General features: G+C 43.8%; 1 long non-coding RNA gene across 1 annotated transcript in view; it reads left to right on the top strand.

The window, feature by feature from the left end:
* The first annotated feature begins 617 nt into the window (after positions 1 to 617).
* LOC309337606 overlaps positions 618 to 25,117 on the top strand; it is a 144,520-nt gene continuing 120,020 nt past the window's right edge. Inside the window, exons 1-2 of the long non-coding RNA XR_014154426.1 lie at positions 618 to 1,265; positions 12,260 to 13,638. This is a non-coding gene — a long non-coding RNA (uncharacterized lncRNA). The remainder of the gene's footprint in view (positions 1,266 to 12,259; positions 13,639 to 25,117) is intronic.

Below are 25,117 nucleotides of genomic sequence, written 5' to 3'. Positions count from 1 at the left end.
TGTAAAGGTAAAGGGACCCCTGACCATTAGGTCCAGTTGTGACCAACTCTGGGGTTGCGGCGCTCATCTCGCTTTATTGGCCAAGGGAGCCGGCGTACAACTTCCGGGTCATGTGGCCAGCATGACTAAGCCGCTTCTGGCGAACCAGAGCAGCGCACAGAAACGCCGTTTACCTTCCCGCCGGAGCGGTACCTATTTATCTACTTGCACTTTGACGTGCTTTCGAGCTGCTAGGTTGGCAGGAGCTGGGACTGAGCAATGGGAGCTCACTCCATCGCGGGGATTCGAACCGCCGACCTTCTGATCGGCAAGCCCAAGACTCAGTGGTTTAATAAGTAGCCCCTATTAATTAATGGCGTTGCTCTGAGTAATCTCCTCCCCCCCCCTTTTACTCTCCGTCATCTACAGCTCCACCCCTCATATGGTGGCCTTTCCGCTTTCTGCTCTTCCACTTTCACAGCCCTCCTGGTTCTAGGAAAAGGGGGGTCGGGAATGCTTTCTAATGGTAACGTGTCAGCCAGCTGTTCTGGCTCTGATGTTTCCCCCGCTTCCCATTCCATTATCTCCCAGCTGTGTCCTCCTTCTGTCTGAGAGTCATGACCTTCTGCAAACCACCATTCCTCTTCAGTCCAGTCACTGACAACACCTGACACATGCACTGCATCACATTCTCAGCATGTTTGCTCTCCTGTCTCAGCAGCATCTACACTGGCTTGGTCACATCCACAGAATGGAAGATGGCAGGATGCCCAAGGATGCTGGGGAGCTGGCTTCAGGCACCAGGTCCATTGGCCGGCCAACTCTTGTGTTACAAAGATGACATGAGGGCTGGCAACGTCAACCCTGCCATGTGAGAACCCCTTTCAGATGACTCTGGTGCCTGGAGACAGGTCACGCATCCACAATAGTAACCAGAGAAGGAACGAATGCTGGGAGGAGCACAGAAAGAAGGAAAACCATGATACAGAAACCTGCATCAGCACAACTGGACGCCTTCATCTGCCCCAGCTGCAACAAAACATCCTTCTCCTGTATCAGTCACTGCAACCGCAGCAGGCACAGTAACCTTCCAATAGTTTGACTTCACCCCCAACGGCACACTCCATTGTCTCCCCGAGACAGAAAGATGCCAACAACAATGGAGAATTGGTGGCCTTCTAGTAACCCCTGGGGAGCAGGGAGAGTTTCCGTATCTTCATCTCCATGTAAAACTACCTCCTCCACAGACCTCCAGAGCAGATGAGGTTTCTGAGCTTTACAAACAGGTAATTCATCCGAGCAGGTCTCATTTAAAAGCTAAGAAGTAGAGTTTTATTGGTATATTTCACTATAACCACCAGTAAACCACCCAGGCCAGAAGCACAGATCAGGGTGTACCTTGTGTACCTTTAATTAACCAGGTAATAAGCTGTTTGTGTGGGGTTCCATAAGTTCAGAATCTGATGGATCAAATTAATCCCCATTTTACCCTGCGGATTGAACAGGGAGCTGGGAATTGGATCCCACTCAATATTTCTGTCTCTTTTCACAGGGCAATCTTGCCTGCCCGGGGTTACCCTTCTGCTGGATTGGTGTATCTTTATCACCACATGAGGGTGGAGGGCCACTTAATTAATTTTTCAAAGAGCTCTGAGCAAAGGGACCCATTAGAGCACAAAGCTGTGTTAATTACACATCTCTCATCTTAAGTATTTTAATAAACTCTCTTTCGCAGTAACAATTAACAGCATTCCTCTCAACAGACACCGGTTATTTGTTAGGAGTCGGCAAGTACAGGTCACTGCAGCATGTGGTGTGTCTGAATAGGAACCTAAAAATCAGCATTTCCCTTCGCAGCTTGGATAACAAATATAGAAACACTTGTGACCCCCCCCCCCTTAACTTTAGATGTGACTAAATCCCACAGTTTCCTGCATGTGACATGGTGTGTTGAGTACATGGATTCTGTAGGGGAGAAATATTTTCCTAAAAAGTTCTAAGCAATCAGCTGCTTTTGAACCTTTTAACAGCTTAGCATGAATGCAGTAGCATGGGGATACATACTTGACTTCAGTTAATCTTTCCTTCATAACATTTGTACGCTACTTGATTGTAAAAACACACACACAACCTCAAAGAAGTTTACCAAAAATAAAACAGTAAAATTGAAGGGAGGGCGGAATCACAAACATACTTTAAAACATACAAAAGTTAAAAAACTAAAACAAATTAGAATTACCTCAACTTTCTAAGGGTCTGGGTAATAATTCATTTATACCCTGCCCATCCGGCTGGGTTTCCCCAGCCACTCTGGGCATCTCCCAACAGAATATTAAAAACAGGAGAAAACATCAAACATTAAAAGCTTCCCTAAACAGGGCTGCCTTCAGATGCCTTCTAAAAGTCAGGTAGTTGTTTATTTCCTTGACATCTGGTGGGAGGGTGTTCCACAGGGCAGGCGCCACCATCGAGAAGGCCCTCTGCCTGGTTCCCTGTAACCTCGCTTCTCGCAGGGAGGGAACCACCGGAAGGCCCTTAGAGGACCTCAGTGTCCGGGCTGAATGATGGGGTAGAGATGCTTAACTAAACAATGTTTTTAGCAGGTGCTCCAAAAAGAATACAGTGAAGGCATCTGCTTGATCTCAGTAGTCCCCATCTCTTAACAGATGCATGCCTGTTCCATTGAACATCCTATTGAGTTCAATTGAATTGACTTGCAGGAAGGTTGGCTAAGATTGCAATCTAAAATGAGGGTGACGTGGGGTTCTTTCCCCTTATGCTTATTACTTAGAGCCTCAGTGTTAGTTATTAATAATAAATTCAAAACTGTATGATTCTTGAAAGCATGCCAGTTGAGAATCAAGCCTAAATAAAGTGCAGCAAATGATTAATTAAAAACAACAACCAACAATTTGTTAAATACAAGTTCTCATAAAAACTGCAGAAAGCAAGCATCATCTTGGGGGAAAAAACAGCATTCTAGGGTAAAAATAAAATAAAATGTATTTACCCAGGAGGGAAGAAAAATAAATTTGGGGAAATAACAAGTGGAAATGCAGCAGCGCTGCTACTTTAGAGACTATTAAAAAGGCCTATTAAGATGGGATGTGTATGTTTCTTAGACTTCCCCTAGAGAATCCAACTAGCACTTTGCACATCTCCTTTAACTGCTGTGCAAATTGAGAGAAGCTTAAATTCCAGTGATCAAATCCCATTAGGCTGTCCTCTTCAGATGTATGCTTTCTCTGTGAGTGGAAGAAAGCAAGGTCTTTTGCCTGTTTGTTTCTATTTCTGGTGATCGCCAAAGAAAGCAACCAAGCTCGTTTGGGGAAGGCTGGTAAGAAATAGCATAAAAGCCCAAAACTTTTTAACACCTGAAGAGCCAGGCGCTCATAAACAAAGCTCCTTGCTGCTGCTGCTCCTGTCAGATGCTTTGTTTTCCAAACCACTGAAGAAGAAGAAGAAAGTGCCTTGGTCCAAAATTAGCTGGTCTTTTTCATGCAGTGCCTATCTTTAGAGGAGGTGTTGGTAGAACTACAAAAATAGACCATTTTCAGCAGCCAGTTTGTGTTATATTTAGGCAGTGGGATGGTGGGGGTGCTCTAACAGGCACAGTGAGACAGTGACTCTTCTCCCTTTGGACTGTACATTAAACAGATAAGAGACGCATGTGCTTGAGCTATCCTAGGGGGAAAGAGAATTGGTCCAAGATGCAAAAGAAATTGGCCTGCAGTGCTTACGAGGTGCATGGGAAGAAGCATTGGGGTAAAAGTAATCTCCTTTGCAAACACTTCTTGTTTGGGTTATCTCCTGTCTTCAGCTGTCAGTTTAATCACCGAGCTGGAAAAACTGCCTTGGAGAGAGTGGGGGGGGGGTGTTTATGCCAGGTGACTTCAATAGGGGCTGGCATAACAATGTTTCAGAATTCCGCTTAGAATTTGTCGGGGCTTTTAAAGAAGGGGTCTAGCCTCTGGCATTTTGGCACTCAAGGCAAAGCAGTGAAATTCTTCCCAATAGGAGAATGTGGAACTATTGAATGGTCATCCTGGGGACTGGGGTGGCACACATCATTTGCTTTCCAGCACTGCAAACCGATCACAACCTGATGGCCACCAAGTGTCAGGCAAACAATTCCAGCAATTGGTTTAAAGCAGTGTTTCCCAACCTTGGGTCTCCAGCTGTTTTCAGACTACATTTCCCATCATCCCTAACCACTGGCCTTGCTAGCTAGGGATGGTGGGAGTTGTAGTCCAAAAAACAGCTGGAGACCCAAGGTTGGGAAATACTGGTTTAGAGCACCATAGAATTGTGAAGATAGAGTAGGATCCACAGCTGGTTGAACACCAGTACCCAGTGTGTGTTCATTGAAAGTAAGTGCCAGGGTATGGTTGTAGGCAGGATGAGGACCAATAAGCTGAAGCTACGTCCTTTGTAGATAGAGACACTGTGGTGGCCAGGTCTGAGAATTGGGGATTGTTCCTGTTCTGCATGGGATTGCACTCCTTCTGAACAAACAGTTACATGGTTCATGGGTGATCTTGGAACTTTGTCTATGGAGGTCCAGGTAACCCTTACAAAAAAAGAGTGCCTGCCACCAGCTTTGGCTGGTGCATCAACTGTGCCCCTTCCTAGACAGGGTTAGTATGAGCTCATACCTAGAACTAACTAAGTTGGTCTTTAAGGTGCTACTGGAAGGAATTTTTTTATTTTGTTTTGACCATGGCAGACCAACAGGGTTAGTTTAGCCTCTGTAATACATGTGCTGGTAATCTCACATTGAGACTACAGTAATGCACTCATTGTGGGGCTTTCCTTATGGGTGTTCTAGAAGCTGCAGCTGTACCAGAATGCTGCAGCCTGGGTGGAAGGTGGTCCCCCTTTCTGGGCACATATCACACCCATGCTAAGTGATCTGCAGTTGCTGCCTGTAAGCCACCAAGTCAGTTGTAAGGTCTTCTTGTTTTACATATGAAGCCCTAAACTACTCTGAAGCAAACTACTTGACTTGTCCGTCTGGAACTCTGAACCATGAAATTCAACAGAGATAAATGTAATGTCTTGCATTTTGATTTTTTAAAAATCAAAGGCATGTTTATGGGATGAGGTAGACACCTCTGTAATCCCATCAGTGTTGGGCTCTGCTTTGAAGCTAGAAAAAAACTGTTGTATCCATAGATGGCCTGAGATGTCTGCTATGTCAATAGGCAAGAGATCTGGTTGGTTTTGTGTGGGGAGCTGTGTGGCTTGCAGGCTTCCAGTGTACTGAGTTAGTGTGCCTGAGATCCAGGGGAAAAAATGCTTTCTAGAAGCACCTTTAAACATGACTGTTTTCCTGCACAGGTATCATGTCTGTATCATGTATCATAGAATATGTGCTTTTCTTCCACATGGAAATTTATTAATGTAAGAAAATTGCCATGTGAAAAGCATGCAGTTGGGATGAGCCATCGGGTTACTACTACTACTACTGTCAATTGGCACTTAAATACTCCCTTGGCACTCAGTGGTTATAAATTAATAAATAGCAAAAACAGAAATATAAATATAAATTAGTGCAGACAGGCTAGTCGCTATCAAAAAGCTTACTAACCAGGTTTTCAAAAGAGCCCTCAAAACAGCGATGGCTTTTTGTTAACTGGGCAGACATGTCCTCTATAGCTATCACAGTTTTAGGGAGTGACTCTTATGGACTAGAACCACCCTTGAAAAATTGCATCGGTTTCAGCAGTTTTTGGTGTATGAGCCGAAGTGGACTGTCTTACCCAATAACCAGTGCTCTTGCACATACACACACACAGGGCGTAGGAAAGGGGGGGGCAGGCCGCCCCAGGTGCCATCATGGAGGGGGGTGACAAATTATAAAGGAACAATTTCTGCCCTACTAGGGCGGTTCATAAAAAACTTTTTTTAAAAAATGCCTGCTCCAAAGGTGTTTTCTTACTACACTAGGGATTACATAGCTACATATGAAATTTCATGCATATCAGTTAATATCTTGACCCTCCTCCACGAAAATAGCTGTTTACTTGGCCGTTTTCCTATGCCGTGAAGGTTGAAATTTCAACAAAGCACATGCCTTTGCTAGACTCTTTTCGGGCACCTGCTAAAAGCATTCTTCTTTAGGCAAGCATACCTAGATGCTTAGGAAGTTAAAGTAATTTTAATCTTAATATTTTAGCTTTTGTATGTTTTAAAGTAGGATTGTTAATTTTTCTTGATTTTACTGCTGTGGTGTTTTTTTTTTTTTAAATAATTTTTATTAAATAAATAAACAATATAAATAAAATAACACAAGCCAAAACACAATCCATTCTGTAGATTGAAGTATCTGTCCATAGTCGCCTACTTGATATCTGAGGCTCAGAATCCACATTCCTCTGTAAGAAAATATGAAATAACGTAAAACCATTTTTGCAGGCCAACCCCCCCCCCCAAAAAACCCCATCAATGTGGGGGTGGGAGACAAGAAATTTTCTGCACTGGGTACCACCTGACCTTCCTACCCCTCTGCACTCACACACACACACACAGCGTGCAAAAGCCATTCATCCCATGAGAAAATAACCAGCAGCATGTAGCATTTGAGATCTGGTGGTGATAAAATACTTTTGCAATAAACTGCTTGGCCAAAGTAACTTTAAACAAGCCTGGTTTACAGTGCCCTAGACATACATCCAGAGTTGCTTGCATTGAGCAATAAAACAATCTGTTTCCAAAAAAATAAATAAAAAACAAGAGATAACATGCATGCTTGCTAAGTCCAGTCTTGCCTGAGCATTAAGCAAGTTAAGACCAAACCAAGTTGCAGGGCAAGGGAGGATCATTGACAGGCAAATGAGCAAGGTTTTGGTGCTTCATGTTCCAGGGACTCAGTGGCACTTTGCAGAACCGAGCAAATAACTAAAATAACACCCTCACTTTAATTAATACTCATCCCTAGGAACCAAGGGCCTCGGGCCATTGGTGGGTCAGGCTCTTTTTGACTAAAGTAACAGAGCCAGGAATGGCAGCAGAAGCTAAACTCCTACACTCCAACCCTCTGTTATGGCAATGGTACTTTTATGTTGCTGTTGTGGCAGCACCAGATTACCGTGCAATGCTGCAATTTTGAAATGCACAAAGGCAGAAGGAAGTCCCTTCTTCATAGAATTTCGTTTGTGCATATATTTTAGGGTGCAAATAGGGATGGAGTACTTCAGTGGTCTTACGGGATTTGTTTTTCAGAAACATGAAAATCTCCCCCCCCCCCTGTTTTTTTTAAGGAGTTAAAAATATGCAAGAACCCTGGCCTTACTGCCTTAGCGCGGAACCGCTGCAAAGGTAGCATCAGAAGCAACCAATTAGTTCAGCACACAGAGACTTGTTGAAAACATATTGTGAGCCAGAGGGCCGTACCTAATTTGCACAGCTTATTTACGTACTCCAAATATAATTCACATAATATTTGCACGAACTTGGTGGACTCCACACTGCTGGTGGACATATGGCAACACTTCTGCGATGCCATTTGTGCAATTTCATACGACAAGCAAGAAGTTGCAGCTATTGGGGTGGAATCCGTTGTTATATTTACACCAAAGGTTCGGCAATTAACATTTCCCTCATAAATATATGAACAGGTGGAGACGGTGGCAGACAAAGCAAGTCCTAATGTGTGTTAGAATTAGAGCATATGTCTTCTCTTCAGCTGAGGCTGGCTGATCATCAGCGTCCTGGGATGGCTATGCCCAAATGAGCAAAGTTATCGCCAAGAAAACAGGTTGGACTAAGAAATGATGATATGTGAAAGCATAAACAAGGAGCCTTTGAGTGGTGCAAGTTAAGGAAATTTAGACCCTGGAATTGATAGTCTTACAGGGACTCTGCTTCTCTATTCCTGGTATGTTAGAGCAAAAACTCCTGGAAATTTTTGGTTTGTGAGGGAGGTAAAGGTAAAGGGACCCCTGACCATTAGGTCCAGTTGTGGCCAACTCTGGGGTTGCGGCCCTCATCTCGCTTTATTGGCCGAGGGAGCCGGCGTACAGCTTCCGGGTCATGTGGCCAGCATGACTAAGCCGCTTCTGATGAACCAGAGCAGTGCACAGAAATGCTGTTTACCTTCCTGCAGTAGCGGTACCTATTTATCTACTTGCACTTTGGCGTGCTTTCATACTGCTAGGCTGGCAGGAGCAGGGATCGAGCAACGGGAGCTCACCCCGTCACGGGGATTCCAACCACCAACCTTCTGATCGGCAAGTCCTAGGCTCTGTGGTTTAATCTACAGTGCCTCCTAATAACTCTCAGCACCCTTAGCAAACTGCAGTTCCCAGGATTCTTTGGCAGAAGCCATGACTGTTTAAAGTGGCATAATACAGTGGCACCTTGGGTTACAGATGCTTCAGGTTACAGACTCCGCTAACCCAGAAATAGTACCTTGGGTTAAGAACTTTGCTTCAGGGTGAGAACAGAAATCGCGTGGTGGCAGCGGGAGGCCCAATTAGCTAAAGTGGTACCTCAGGTTAAGAAAAGTTTCAGGTTAAGAATGGACCTCCAGAACGAATTAAGTTCTTAAGCTGAGGTACCACTGCACTGCCTGAAATGTATGGGACCTTAGAAATGAGGGAGAGTTAACAACAAACCATTTTCTCTAGCCACTATTATTTATTCTGTAGATTTATATCCCACTTTTCGACTCACAACATTTATGAAACACAAGAAGAGCCACATGCACACTTAACAAAACAACTAGCTCCATCGAACCAGCACGAGATGTTTCTTCCCACAGGGCAGATGGTATCAACAGGCCCTCATGCTGTCTTCACCTGCCTCCAAGTTAACAACGTGATGACATAAAAATAGCCTGCTGGATCATGTCAGTGGCCTATCTAGTCCAGCATCCAGTTCTCACAGTGGCCAACCAGTTGCCTGTGGGAAACCAGGGAGCAGAACGAGAGCCCTCTCCCCTCTCATGGTTTCCACCAACTGGTCTTCAGAAGCATTTCTGCCATCAACTGTAGAGGCAGAGCATAGTCATCATGACTTGTAGGCATTGATAGGTTTATCCTCCATGAATTTGTCCAATCCTCTCTGAAAGCCATTCAAGTTGGCCAATTTTGCCCTCAAGTTACTAAGACTATTTTAACGCACTGGATCATCCCAAATGATCAAAGAATTAGACAAATCTATGAAGGTTGTATTGCAATAAAACTTTCCTGTGTAGGTGGGAAATAATATTGGACGCTTCAGTAGCAAATATGGACTTTTATCTGGAAATGAGCAGGAGGGAAGGAACAAAATTAAAAGCATCATGCTATATATATGTATATTTTTCATGTAAGTACTTGTGCAAACCCAGTATTCTAGTTTAATAAGTATAAACCTTCAGGGTGAGAACTTTGTGCTGCTATTTAGGGATAATTTGGGGTATTGCAATAAAAAAAACCTGTTCTCTTTTGTTCAGATTTCCTGAAAAGTAAGAGTGAAATGACAAACCAACATGTTTGCCTGTGACACACCTGTTAAAGGTACAGAAACCCTATCCGGGAGGGGGGGGGAGATATTCATGCTCTGACCAAAGGAGCAGCCCTTTCAACTGGACCAGAAATGATGCCAACATCTCTTAGTACTGAAACACATGGTTGCTTGCCTGCTTTGTGGCAAACTAGTTGTCTGACTTGTTCTCCAAGAACAGAAGTTGACATTTTTTTTCCACCACTGCCAACTGTCTAAATATGGCTTGAGGTTGCATGTTGGTACAAAAGCTGCAGATTCTGCTTGTGGTGAGCAAGTCAGATGACCTGCTCCTGACTTGTAGGCAGACTCTAGTCAGCATGGGGGGGGGGCAGGGGGAGAGAAGCTGTCAGAAGCAGGATGAGCTACACACATTATGAATACAGTGGCTGTATGCACACTGTTGTATCCTGCAGCAGTGTGGAGAACATAGGTGCATGTATATGAATCTTTAAACAACTGGGTACACTCTGCTCAGAATTGGTTGACCCAGTCTGGGTTCCCGGGCTGACATCTATAGCTGTCTAAAGTTATGTCTGAACACACAAGTTTGTTGTCCATGCTGCTGTAAGAAACTCCAAAGACCATCGGAAGCTGCCTCGTACTAAGTCTGACCATTGGTCCATCAGGTTTAGTATTGGACTACACTGTTATTGGACTACAATTCCCATCATTGCTAGCTATCAGGACCAGTGGGCAAGGATGATGGGAGTTGTAGTTCAACAATAGCTGGAGACCCAAGTTTGAGAAATGTTGGCCTACACCAACTTGCAGGAGCTATCCTGGATATCAGAGAGGGTATGTTTCCTAGCGCTACCTGGCCGTACTGAGAATGCTTCACCATCTAGCTATATGGCCCTTCTTCTAACTGTACACATAGCAGCCATGTTTGTTGTCACTGTGTAAGATGCATAGCTGTCAGCCCAAGACATTTCAGTGCCTCAGGTGGAGCAGCAAATGGTGCCTGTTGTCACCACCTGGTCAAGGGGCAGAAGGGTGTGGGTGGCACTGTGGTCTAAACCACTGAGCCTCTTGGGCTTGCCGATCAGAAGATTGGTGGTTCAAATCCATACGGCATGGTGAGCTCCCATTGCTCTGTCCCAGCTTCTGCCAACCTAGCAGTTCAAAAGCATGCCAGTGCAGGTAGATAAATAGGTACCGCTGCGGCAGGAAGGTAAATGGCGTTTCTATGCACTCTGGCACTTGTCACAGAAGCGGTTTAGTCATGCTGGCCACATGACCCAGAAAGCTGACTGTGGACAAACGCTGGCTCCCTCAGCCTGAAAAGTGAGATGAGTGCTGCACCCCACCTTTGACTGGACTAACCGCCCAGGGGTCCTTTACCAAGGGGCAGAGTACTCAGCCATGTTGTTGTGGCGTTGTGAGTAGAGCACAGTCACCTCTCTCTCCTCCTAGTGGTAAAACCCCCCAATAATAATGCATTCAAAAAGAAACAATGCGCAAAATCAGCTGCTTCACTCAGTTTATTGTGGGGCCTAGCAGCTGCCCTTCATCTTGAGCGATGATTCATAGTGGGACCATGTGCAAAGCAGGGTAGGGCCCTGTGTTTTTAAACCTTTGTTTGCTTAGAAGGTATCTTACAGCACTCTTCAAACATGGGTTATCAGAGCAAGGCAGTGGCAAACTGAGGGATTTCCTCCCAAAGCAAATACCATCTTCAGAGAAAGCACTTAGCTCAGGACCACAACAGGAAATGAAAGGGTTCATTCCCACCCACCCACTTCCTGCTTTGCCAGATGGGTCTTTGGGCTGAGGCCTGTCTTTTATTTCATTTATTTTATTTTTTATTAGATTTATATACCGTCTTTCATCATAAGATCTCAGGGTGGTTCACAGAATAAAACACAGGATAAAAACCAAGTAAATAATTAAAAACAAGACATGCACAACAATACCAGGCCCCCTTCCCACAGACACATGTAAAATGCTGCAGAATACAAATCAGCTAAAGGCCTGGTTGAAGAGGAATGTTTTCTCCTGGCGCCTAAAGGTGTATAATGAAGGCGCCAGGCAAACCTCCTTGGGGAGAGCATTCCTGAAACGGGGAGCCATAGCAGAGAAGCCGGTTCTTGTGTTGCCACCTTCTGGACCTCACACGGAGGACGCACACAAAGAAGGGCCTCAAATGATGATCACAGAGTCTGGGATGGTTTATATGGGGAGGGGCGGTCCTTTTATCCTTACAGTGTAAGCTTAATAGTTAGCTATCCCCTCCCCTGTCATTTTTTTAAAAAAACCCTCACCAGGTAAATATAAAGATGCTTTTTCAGCAATGGCATTTTCTTAGTTTCATTTCATTTTAACCCCATCTTTTCTCCAAGGAGCTCAAGGTACATGATTCACCCTCTTCCCATTTTATCCTCACAACAACCCTGTGAGGTAGGCTAGGCTGGGAGACATTTAAGTCAGTATTGTCTGCACTGACTGGCAGCAGCCCCCAGGGTTTCAGTCAGGAGGCCTTCCTAGCCCCATTTGCAGGCACCAGCAGTTGAACCTGGGGCTTTTTGCATGCAAAACCACTGAGCTACTCCTCTTCCCCCAGTGATTGTTTTTCAGAGAACTCAAGGTTTACTCTTCCGAATGTGAACCAATTAAAAACCACCAGCACCAAACTTGATTATCTTCCCCACTGGTGATATTGGGTTGTGCAGTAGGAGCCCAAGAAATGTTTGCTAACTTCCTCCCACATGTCAGTCTGGCTATTAGCCACAGCCTGTTCACCCGCAAAGAGCAAGTGTGCATGCAATTGTTTTTGTCTATTCCTTGGCAGTGGCTCCTTGCATGACCTGCTTGTTTGGCTCAGTCAATAACCATACTAAAACCTGGAGCAGAAAAGGCATTGTTGCTGTTGTTGTTGCTGCCCTTTGTCAGATCCCACTAGTGAACCATGCTGGGAGCTCCTGCCAGAGGATAATGTGAAAAGAGAGCCCGATGGCGCATGCAGATCTCTTCCGCACAAAGCTCAATATTTCAGGCAGTGGCTTCAAGCTATTAATTGATTGCCGCTGTCTGTTGCTGCTGGGAGCCATTCTAAGCGAGAAGCCTTGGGACAGGCAAAAAGCTCACCGATTAAACTTTTTAAAGAGTTGAAAGATGCTTACTCTACTGCCAGACTTCTCAGCATGCAGAGTCAAGATCACTTAACAGGAATTGCTCAGAAGAGAAGCTGTGCTCGTCTTTTGTTGCAAAGAATGTCAAGCTTATGCCATAATAAATTTGTTTGTCTTAAAGATGCCACAAAACTCTTGGTTGTTTTTTGCGTGGATTAGTACTTCTTGAGTGCTAATCTGTTACACAGATATCCTGGCTTTTCTCCAAGCTGCTCGAAGTGGCACCCATGATTCTCTGCACCCCTTTCTCCAGCAACACAGAGAGGTATATTAGGCTGAGCTATACTGATTGGTCCAAGGTCCAGTTGAACAGAGATTTGAACCTGGGTCTCTTTGGCCCTACTTCAGTTCTCTAAGCACGGAACAAGATGGTTCTCTTTAACCACTATGCTTTCATTATCATTTTATATTTCCAATCAGGATGGCTAAAGGGATGAATTATTTCTACTTTTCTAACACATGTTTCTAACACAGTATTGTCAACAATGACTGGCAGCCCCTCTCCAGGTTTTTTGCCAGACTTTATTCCAATGCTACCTGGAGATGTTGGGGACTGAGCCCGAGAACTTGAGTATATGCTTTATTGTGGACCTACGAACTTTTGCCCATTGCAACTAAAAGGCCTGGGAGAACAAGAAGGTCTTCAGCTGGAGCCTAAAAGACAGCAACCAAGTATAGGCAGCAGCCAAATTTCTCTGGGGAGGGCATTGGATAAATGGGGTGCCATCACTGAAAAGGCCCTGTCCATAATAACCATCCACATCACATCAGTAGGCAGAGGAACATGGAAAAGGTCCTCCACTGAGGATCTCAAGGACTAGGTGGGTATATATGGGACAAGGGAATCCTTTTATGCAGCCATGTGAGTTCCTTCTCAAGGCTGGAGATTGCCAAGAGAATTCTGATGAAGAGGGAAAAGGAAGTGGAAATTGTCTTTGGTCAGGAATGGAAACCGGTCACGTGAATATGATTTGTATTAGTTTACACTGTTGTTTTCTTCTAAATCTGCAAGTGATATGCAGTTACAGTGGTACCTCGGGTTAAGTACAGTGGTGCCCCGCAAGACGAATGCCTCGCAAGACGGAAAACTCGCTAGACGAAAGAGTTTTCTGTTTTGGAGGTGCTTCGCAAAACGAATTTCCTATGGGCTTGCTTCGCAAGACGAAAATGTCTTGCGAGTTCCTGCGGGGTTTTTTCCTTTTATCCCCCTTTTTCTAAGCCGCTTATCCGCTAAGCCGCTAAAAGCCGCTAAACCGCTAATAGCGCTAATCCGCTAAGCCGTCAATGGGCTTGCTTTGCAAGACGAAAAACCCACTAGACGAAGAGACTCGCGGAACGGATTCTTTTCGTCTTGCAAGGCACCACTGTACTTAATTCATTCTGGAGGTCCATTCTTAACCTGAAACTGTTCTTAACCTGAAGCACCACTTTAGCTAATGGGGCCTCCTGCTGCTGCTGCCGCGCCGCCGGAGCACGATTTCTGTTCTCTTCCTGAAGCAAAGTTCTTAACCCGAGGTACTATTTCTGGGTTAGCGGAGTCTGTAACCTGAAGCGCATGTAACCCGAGGTACCACTTTAATAACTTTTTAAACATTATTTTGACATTTCTTTTACATTGGAATGGATGTAAATCATGCAAATTGTTGCATGTTATGCAGTTGCCATAACACATATTAAATAGCAGGCAGCGGCACAAATAACTTAGCATTTGGTGGACCCTGAACTGCAGCAGAAACAGTGCTGATTGTGATGGGCGCAGGTTGGAATAGAAACTGTGGTGCCATGTTGCATCCCTAATCAATGCTGCTTCACTTCATACATTACTATTTCTTTTTTTAACAGAACCATCCAAAATCTCTTGGGCAGACCAGTAACATTTCAGTGTGCACATGTAGCAAAGCATGTATTTTCAGCTACAAATATTGAGCAGCTAGCTGCACACACTAGGGGTATTATATGGATACACTACATCAGTTGGATTGTGACTGCACATGTAGGCTGCTTGATCCTTTCTCTCATGTCATGCAAAAACTCTGTGCTACATTTCACATTTTATACATTTGTAGTAGCTTTTCTAGGCAGAAGTTGGTGCATTCTTCCCAAATGAAAACAAACATTCTGCATCAAGGAAAACCAGATTTGGGGCTGAAAGTAACAGATCGTACACATTTGGTTTTTTTCTGATGGGAATAAAGGATGAAGTAAACGTGCAATAAACTCGAAGAAACAAAGCTGGACAGGTTCAAAAGTGGCCAGAGGCAAGCCTAATTACACTTCATTTGCATAGATCTTAAAGCCCACACAAGAAGCAAGGCGGCACAGATAATAATACCTTAGCTTAGTCCACACTCACTTACTTTCTCAAGCATTGCCACCTCCGTGGATAATACGAGCAGTTAGTTAGAAACATTCTGGTTGCACTTCATTGTCCTATTTATATGATTCTTGAACTCATCATTCCTGGCTTTTGCTCTCGTACTGTAGTTCTCTTCTAAAAGCAAGGCATGGTGTGTGTGTGTGTGGTTTGTTTGTTTTTTCAATACTTTGCCCGAATGAAAAAGAAAGATTGGATGAATGCATATGACAATTTACCAAGTGCAGGTAAAACCTCGTGGCAAGGCAGTCATGACATCGAGCTAACAGGATGTCCTTTCATGGGCTGCATCCCCCAAAGAATCATGGGAATTGTAGTTTACCCCCACAGAGCCACAATTCCCATCACCCTTAAACTACAGTTCCCAGGATTCTTTGGGGGAAGTCACATGGCATGTCCACCATCCTAAAATCTGAACTTTGGGCTCCTTGAACACCAGCCTTGCCTTTGGGAAATCAGAAAGAATCCATGCCTCGCTGAAGGAGGCTCCCACATTTTCTGCAAATTTGTTCTCACACTGCCTAGGGATGCTCTCACACCCTCCGCCCAAGCTACTTACGTCCCAATGGCGCTGGCCGAAAGTGGGTAATGTGAGTGCAACATCTGCCAAGGACATTTGGTAACAGAGCAGAAAGTTTCCAGCCAAATGGCACAGTGTAACTAGATCAGCTACAGGCAGTGCTATCCCAACTCTGTTGCCTCTGGCTGACCCATTCCTCCTCCTATTACTTAATTTTGTTTTGCTCCTGTTGCAGGCTAGGTACTGTACACACAGGGACAACATGGTCCCTGCTCAGCTGGTTTGGAGAATTGCACAACCTGACTCAAGTTGCAGCCTTTCCTGTATTCAGTTACATCTAATGGTTGGACACAGCCTCTGGACCAACTCTGCAGCCTGAAAGCACCCAGAGACCTCTTAAAACCAGAGGTGGCATCAGAACAGGGCCATGGGACAGAAGTCCAGGGCTCCTCCTAGCAGAAGGGGAAGTAATGCACATTAGCATCTATACAGGCCATCTCTGCCCCCCCCCCCAATACCCTTAGTATCTAGTCTCTGAAATTACCTAACCACAGCACTGCTTACACCTGGCAAAACAAAGTTCCAGGAGCCATAAACTTCCAGCTCTATGCTTCTATGACAACTTCCTACACCTGCAACTTTTGAAAATTCATTCTGTAACAATTTAGAATTATTGGTTGGGCATCAAAGATGAGTTTTAAACAAAAAACAACATTTTTTTCTGATTCCTAGTTGACAGGAGAAAATTTGACACATAGACTCAGGGGACGGTTGCCAGTAAACAAAACTTATCTCTTCTGGCAAAACAAAAAATTCCTTCCAGTAGCACCTTAAAGACCAACTAAGTTAGTTCTAGGTATGAGCTTTCGTGTGCATGCACACTTCTTCAGATACACTGAAACAGAAGTCACCAGACCTTTCTATATAGTGAGAAGGTGGGGAGGGGTATTACTCAGAAGGGTGGTGGGAATGGGTGATTGGCAGATAGCTGTGATGAGCCTGTTGACGACTCTTAACGACTGCAATAGGTCTTACAGGAAAAAGCAAGGGGTGAGAAGGTGAAAAATGGCTTTGTCATGTATAATGAGATAAGAATCCAACGGTACAACGCATCATCAGAGATCTACAACCTCTCCTGGACAATGACAGTTCTCTTTCTCAAGCTCTGGGAGGAAGACCTTTCATTGCCTACAGACAGCCACCCAATCTTAAACAACTCCTAACCCACAATAATACTACAACCAGACTTAACACGGACACTGGCACCAGAGCCTGCAATAAACCCAGATGCCAACTTTGCTGCCACATACACCCGGACAACACCATTACTGGCCCCAACAACATCACACATACCATCTCGGGACTATTTAATTGCTCATCGTCTAACATTGTGTATGCCATCAAATGCCAACAGTGTCCTTCAGCTCTCTATATTGGACAAACAGGCCAAACCTTACGCCAAAGGATAAATGGACATAAATCTGACATCAGGAATCACAAGACAGAGAAACCAGTAGGAGAACACTTCAATCTCCCAGGACATTCTATACAAGATCTCAAAGTAGCTGTTCTATTACAAAGGAATTTCAGAAATAGACTGGAAAGAGAAGCTGCTGAATTGCAACTTATTACCAAACATAAAACCATGGAGAGACCTGGTCTGAACAAAGACATTGGATTCTTATCTCATTATACATGACAAAGCCATTTTTCACCTTCTCACCCCTTGCTTTTTCCTGTAAGACCTATTGCAGTCGTTAAGAGTCGTCAACAGGCTCATCACAGCTATCTGCCAATCACCCATTCCCACCACCCTTCTGAGTAATACCCCTCCCCACCTTCTCACTATATAGAAGGGTCTGGTGACTTCTGTTTCAGTGTATCTGAAGAAGTGTGCATGCATACGAAAGCTCATACCTAGAACTAACTTAGTTGGTCTTTAAGGTGCTACTGGAAGGAATTTTTTGTTTTGACTATGGCAGACCAACACGGCTACCTATCTGTAACTCTTCTGGCAAATTATATTGATTAATAGCTGAGAAATCCATTTACAAAGGCACCTGGAGAGAGGAGACTGTAGGATTTAATACAATGAAGCCCGTTGTAAGGTAGCAGCAAAATGAAAAGGATCCTTAAATTCAGCATACTCCACTTGTGCTTTAGACAGAAGTGCCATGTTTCTTGGTATTGTAGCTCAATATTTCCATCTTTTGCACTCCAAAATTCTTCTGTAGCTATTATGTATTATTTATATTTACTCATTGCCTCATGATATAGATTCCTTGGGTGGCATGCAGTAGCCAAGACTGCACCCCCTTCCCATGAATGTAAAGGGAAAGTTAGCATGAGGCTGGGGAACCAACCAATGGCTCCAGTTGTTGTTGGACTCCAATTCCCATCAGCCCTAGCCAGCCTGGCCAATGGTCAGCCATTAAGGGTGTGTAGTCCAACCATACCTGGAAGGCCACACCCCTGCATTGGCACTATAGAGCCAACTCTACAAGTGAAGTTGGTACATTTTTTCCCCAGGTGTTGAGTGGATGACTGGCTTGTGACTGGCACATCCCGGCTCTTACAACCCAGGCAGTCTCCCAGCTTTCCGGCATCTAAATCTGGCCCTGTGGAGCAATCTGAGGAGATCAGAAAAGCTGGACCTCAGGTGCCTCAGATGCCTTCAATCCCATTCCTACACCTGTATAGTTACTTGGATTTGTAATACACAGGTATATGCACTTGTTCTCATGCTCTGCAATTTGGTTCTCAAGTTACATAGGCGCTCTCACTCATTCTGGCTGCGGTCGAAGAGTTTCAGATTTATGCTGCCACTGGCGAGACACTAGCCAGACCCACAGGTTATAAAGATTTGCCTAGAATCTCACCATCCATCTTGCAAATGTCATGTAAACTGGAAATGCAAGGTGCCAACTCCAACTGTCTACTGCACTGGATATATGAAACCACCACAGCAAAATGTCTATATTAAGTTCTTAGAAAGCTAGAAAAGAAAACCCACCTATTGAATCTGTGACAGCACAAAGATTCTCTGTCTGACTTCCACCCATCCTGCAAGGAGGAATCTGCTATCACATCCACAAGCAAAAGGGCTTTCAAACTGGTGGACTCACATTGACTTATTATTATTGTTTAATAATTTCTATTAAATTTTCTGTTTTACATTTTAGAATATTCATTGAAACATCCTTAAAATATCAGTGATCTCCTTTCTTCTCGTTCCATGGTTCATTTTGCACAACATAAATCCTTACATAAACTAAATCATTCAGTATTCCATTATTACATCCATCAAAACATGAAAAAAATCAACACTGTTGAATTTATCTTAATGCTGCCAATGTTTTCAAGTGTATACAACCCCCCAATATATTCAATAAACATTGTCCAATCTTCTTTAAGCGTATGTTCGTCTTGTTCTCTTATTCTATATGCTAGTGACCCACATTGACTTAAAGTGGGTTGAACCAGTGGTAACCACACCATTATATTCTTATTTGTTTGAGGTTATTTTCCCACTTCTTAAGTAAGGGAGTGGCGAAAAGCACTAGAGAAGATGGCCAGATACAAATGTAGGCAGGGCTCCTGAACCTTACATAGTTGTGTAGGAGAGGGGATTTTGAACTTCTTTCACTCCTCCGTGACAAATTGCACCTGCCTGAAAACACTCTTCTATTCAACTTTGAAAGTTACAGTTCAGGACTTTGCCAGAAATGACTTCAGCACTTGGCAGGGGCTTGGACTTCCTTTAAAACAATCTAGCTGCCATGTTAAGACCCCATAATGCCACAGAGGAATGCTGTGTCATGGCAGCGCTGTGAGAGATTAAAATGGTGGCTACATCCACCTACCCTGTACTGCTCAGAGCCACTGCAGGCACCACTGATGCCACAAGGTAAGCCCACATGGGCCTGCACCACATCTCACCTTCTACAAAGACAAGGCCAGCTCAATCGCTGCGTTGCTACTGGGGAAAACGGAGGTACGTGACAGAAGAAGTACTCTTCCACCAACCCACTTTTCAGTCCATTCTGGAAACGAAGGAACAAAATAGACAACCATCACACTTCATCCTCTGCTGCCAATTAGCCACCAGTCTAGGCTTCAGATGCTGGCTTTGCCCTATACAGCTTGGGACCAGAGGCCTGAAAGATTGCTACAAACCCAATTGGTCAAAGCACTGTGCAGATGAGGGCCTCCTGAAGGTACCATCTTATCAGGACGTATGTTTCGCACAACATAGGGACCAGGTCTTTAGTGTTGTGGCACCTCCTCCTTAGAACCCCCCTTTCCTTGAATATTAAGACAAGCACCATATCTGTTGTCTTTTCAGCACCCACTGAAGACCTTCTTCTTTCAACAAGATTTTAAGGCTGAGATCTTTCCCAGTCTACATCTGTCCTTCTCCTTCTCCTTCTCCTTCTTCTCCTTCTAGTAATTGTTTTACCACTTGTCTTTTCCCATCCTGGGCTCTTTTGGGAGAAAGGGTGGGATATACCTTTAATTAATAAACAATACCCGGAAGCTTGTGGGAAGCTGAACAAACCCTAAAAAAAGAGAGAAGAGGACAGGAGGCAGCTTCCATCACCACCTCCACCACCAACACACCTTCCTCTGGAATTAAAAAGCTGGTGAACACCTGCTTGGCTGGCCCTGCGCTGGAGTTAACCCGCCCCAGGCACAAATTGGCCAGGCTGGTTCAGAGAGGCATAATTTAGATCGCTCCATGTCTGTGGGTGAGGCTTTCTGTTTTATGGAACATGTACACCTCCCTCCTCTCCCCCTGCTGTCTCCATGCAATTTTCAACCCCGCTATGCCACTTTCATGGACTGAAAGCACACACACGCGCGCACACACACACACACACACACACACACGGTTCTCTCTTTTTGCTCCTTTAACCGGAACAGGCCTTTTATTTCCTTTCTCCCCACCTCTTTTTCTGCAGGAGCTGCTTGACAATGAGAAGTCTGAGGCCTTCGCGAGGCTACAGAAACCTGTTCTCAGCCATGTGGTTGTCTCACGCTGCGCTGGCAATTTTCAAAGCTGTCTATTATCAGCACGTTAATAACCTTTCATAATGTTTAATTACTTGGAAAGGTAATCAGTCCTGGGGTAATTATTTAAGAGGCATGCCCACTTTGTTCGCTCCTGGCAAAGACTTCTGTTCCCTTTTCTCTTTCTCCCATTCTTCAGATAAATGCGGCATGACTGACGGTGCTTCGCGGCGGCATCTATTTGTGTACGAAGCAGGCTCAGGGAATTTCTGGCTGTAACCCTTCCCCTAACTGGCCTCCCCACTCCCACAAGCCTCCTCTAATCTACAAGCCAGCTTAACCGTAACGTCTGCACATCTTAGCTCCTGCGGTACCGGGTTTCCGAAAAGCAGACCAAGCCAATTTTCTTTCAGTCTGGTTCTGACCTTGTTCCTCACAAACCAAGACACCTTCCACTGGTCCTAATCCTTCCAGCAGTTTCCATGAGGTGGTTAGACATCCACTAACGCTAAACCCAGACTTGGAGCTAAACATTCAAAATGGGAGGTGGATGCCTGCAAACATCAGGAGTCATTAATCAAACTTTATATTATATAGCACTTTTAAATGCTATATAGCTACTTTGCAAGCCTTAGCTCACCCACAAGCAATAAAAAATTTAAACTACCCATAATTGGATAAGCCATTGTTATTTGTATTTTTAACAGACTGGAAACTCAGGATATGTATGTTTGTTTATTTATTTGCTTACTATTTTTTAATCCTGCTTGTTAGAAAATTATTTTTCCCCTAAGGGGCGGGGGGAGAAAAGTCCTGCAATCAAGAAAAGGAGATGGGGATGAGACTCTGGCTATGCACATACCATGCATTTAAAGCACATAACTTGACCCAAAGAAGCCAGGGAACTGTAGTTTCACACACTACAGTTCCCAAGCTTCTTTCGGGGAAATAATGTGCTTAAATGTATAGTGTGCACACAGCCAGAGAAAGAGGGAGAGGTCATGCCATCAGGCATACAAAAAATATGACATACAAGCTAAGGGGAGTGGAAGAAAAAGTTAGAGTGGCATCAGTTCTGAGAAACAGCTGAGGTACAGTGGGAGGCCAGGCTTTCTGTGCTGATGACCTTCCTTGAATAACAGGTGGAGGCCCTTGTTCATTTGGCCAATGGATGGGGCCAGAGTCCTTTCCCCTTTGGTTCCACAATCCCAGGGTTAATGGAGGTTGCAGCAGGGTCTTTTTTGTGGAAGGGAAGGGGAATCTCCCTGCAGCTGCAACCCGGTCTGCTGATGGAGGGGGAGAAGATTGGTTTTTCCCTTCCTACGATTATCTTTCTTGGAGGGAGTGGGTGCCCTTCAGATGTTTTGGACTACCATTCCCATCAGGCCCAATAGAAATTGTAGTCCAAAACATCTGAAGATTTAGAAACTTGTTGATTAGAATATTCGTGTGAGATTGTATGGGAAAAATACAGAATAACAGATACAATCTTGCTTAAAATTTATATAGGAAGCGCAGTGTAAGCGATGGAAGTCAATCAATGAAATTTTATTATTGAGATATTTGTAGAATAAATTTGGAAGAAATTCTTCTAACTTTTCTTCTTCTCTTTATTTTTTTCTTTTTCTTTCTTCATTTCTTTCTTTTTTCTCTTTTGTTCTGTGTGCTTATCTGAAATATGTATATATGTATGTATGTATTTGCAATATTTTGCTTATATTTTGTAATAATTATGTTAAATAAATTAAATTTAAAAAATACAATAGTCTATTAAATATTAAAAGCTAAAAAAACCCCCAAACATCTGGTGCATACCAGGCTGGCCAAATCTGCTGCATTGTCTTAATTTTATTTCCTCAGTAGAGCTAAACCAAAAATTTGGAGAGTGCACTTAACAACAGATCTCGGGGGAAGAGCTGAATTCACAGTCAAAAGCATCATAACTTGCCAACACAGTAGCAGCATTTAAATGAATACAGGTATTGTGAAGCATAATCCATACTGCTTATCTTTGGCTTACTCTGGGTTTTGTGGGACAATTCTTTGCAGTCCTACCTGTAGCTGTTTTTCACTTTTGAGGACAAGGTTGCCGTTGTTATTAAGGTGTTGTCTCCACGAAGGAAAGTCATTTCTTGGGAGCGATGAAATGCGGGGGTGTAGATAACTCAGTCATGAGAATGAACTTGTTTGCCGTGTTTTCTTTCTACTAGTTGTTTCACATCTGCAAGGATTTCTGTGATCATAGAAAATATATTTCCTCGCACAAATGTGTCGAATTGCTGCTTATGATGGTGCCAGGTTGCTTATGATGATGTCAGGGGATCTCTGAAGTAATTGCCTTTGTAATTTTTCTTACTGCCCTGTAATTGAATTAAACACTGGAATTGCTACTGTTCAAAGAGCAAATTTGGCTGCTGTTTTGGTTGCCAATTTAGTGCTTAATCTGCTGCTCCCAATGAGTCCATCAAGATATACTACCTATGAATACTGAGTATGAATCTGTGTTGCAGATTAAAGTTTCCCACTGCTATCACCAAATGACTCTCACCTATTCTATGAAAGAAAAAACTGGTGTAGAAGTATAAGGCAGAGAATACACACACACACACACACACACACACACACACACACACAAACCCCAGACAATAAATATATAAAACAGACAATACTCATAATTTATAGATTTATTTATTTTTTTAATAATATTTATTAAAGATTTTCAAATATAACAGAAAAAGAAAAACATCCAAATTTAAAACCTTATTTTCATTGGCATCTTTCCAGGACTTCCCCTCCCCTCCCCCTCTTGTATTCCAATTCTTTCAAATAGATTCAGCAAATTCTTACCCCAAGTTTTAAAGTTATTATCATTAACCCAATTTTAAAAAAAAATTCCCATCCCCTAAAATCGACCTGTTCCCTTCCACGAGTTCCCCTCTTTAGTATGCAATACAGATTAGAATAAAAAAATAGAAAAAAGAATAAAATGTAATTTAACACCCTTTGGATTCCAAATTTCCCTCCCCCCTTTCCCGGTTGCGTTCCCAATGTCCACTGTCATCCTGGAGCTCCCACATCTAAGCCATAGTCCTTCACCAGTCCGCCTTGCCGTCTTTTTAATAGTCTTCGCCGTCTTTTGGTCATCTTTAGTTTCCAATCTTGGAAGGAGTCTGTCTCAAAAAGGTCCATTTTTTCCATCCAGATCTTTGTATTTAAGAGTAAAAACTCCAATTTTATTTCTTTAGACCTTTCAAATCTGGATGTCCCAAATGTTCCCACTTCCAACTTTGTCCAGTTCTTGTTATTCTTGTTGTTCTTGTTGATCTCTCTCCTCCTTTCCCCCCCCCCCTGCTCTCCTGCACAAATGTTCTAATTCCAAAAGCTTCTAATTCCTCTGCAGAGGCTTTGTTATTCAGGAACACAACATTACGTCAAGTCCCTTCCATTCTTCAATAGATAAATCTATTGTCTCCTTTAGTGTATAGACCTCTGTAGACAAAATAGTGTTCCATTTCTGCAGTTTCCCAGGAGATAAAAAGTCCTATTCAAATTCCATGCCAGCAATACTTGTAGTGTCCCACAGCTCCTCTAGAGGGATTATAGTAACTCAGTTTCCTTCCAGATCACACCCAACAGTCAAAGTAACTTATTATTCCTTGTTTTAAACAATTTATATCCAATTTGTAACAAATGTAACCAGCAAAGTCCTCGTAACAAAGTTCTCTTTTTGTTCTTCCGCTTTGACAGCTCCTTTGACAGCTGTCAAAACCTCTATTTCTCCTCTCCCGGCGCTCTCACGGATCGCTCCCGGGGTTTCCGGGGGGGGGGGTTGCATTTTAATTCACATTCCACTTTTCTCCTCCAGCCCAGTCTTGTAATTTTCCATCGCGAAATTAATGACTTTATCAAAATAAGGTTGCACTCGATCTTAGTTGTCAAATCCTTTGCTTTAACTCCTCTACAACAGGGGGGAGGCTGACTTCCTTTTTGCACCTCCCCCGCTCACTCCGAATTTTAAAAAAAAAATTTCAATGGAAATTTTCAATGGAAGAAGTCAGTGCTCTCCGTCGAATGGCATGCGGCTTCGCTCGGCAGGGGAAGCGGAGGACTCATAGCACCACCACCCCCTGTCACCCGCTCCGTAGCCTTTAAAAAGGCTCCTTCGCGGGTCGGGGGGCACAAACGGTGCCCGCCGAGTCACCATGCCCATGGGTTTCAGCGCCCATGGTTTTTGAGGGTCCCCGTGTTGCCGGCGCGGTAGAACCCAGCCCCTGCCGAGCAGGCTCCCTCCGGAGCTCGGAGGGAGTCCGCCATTCGGCGATGGCGCCAACCCGGAAGTCCCATAATTTATAGATTTATATAACTATTACGTGGCTTTATACAACTGTTTATAAAAACTTGGAAAAGGTTAGGAAAACATTTATTTCCTATTCCTGTGTGCTTAACGTGTTCCACACAGCTATAATGATTTAGAGTTTTAAGAATTCCTTTTCAATATTATAACAGTAAAAATAACTGCTCCTTCACACATATCCAGTTACAAAGCTTGGATCAAAGTTGATAAATAGCTGAACAATGAGCAAGAAGTGTGATGCTACTGCAAAGAATGCTAAT

The sequence above is a fragment of the Podarcis erhardii genome (genome assembly GCF_964252035.2).
Source record: "Podarcis erhardii genome assembly, chromosome: 3".
Lineage (NCBI taxonomy): Eukaryota > Metazoa > Chordata > Lepidosauria > Squamata > Lacertidae > Podarcis > Podarcis erhardii.
This window is presented reverse-complemented; position numbering and strand designations above follow the sequence as displayed.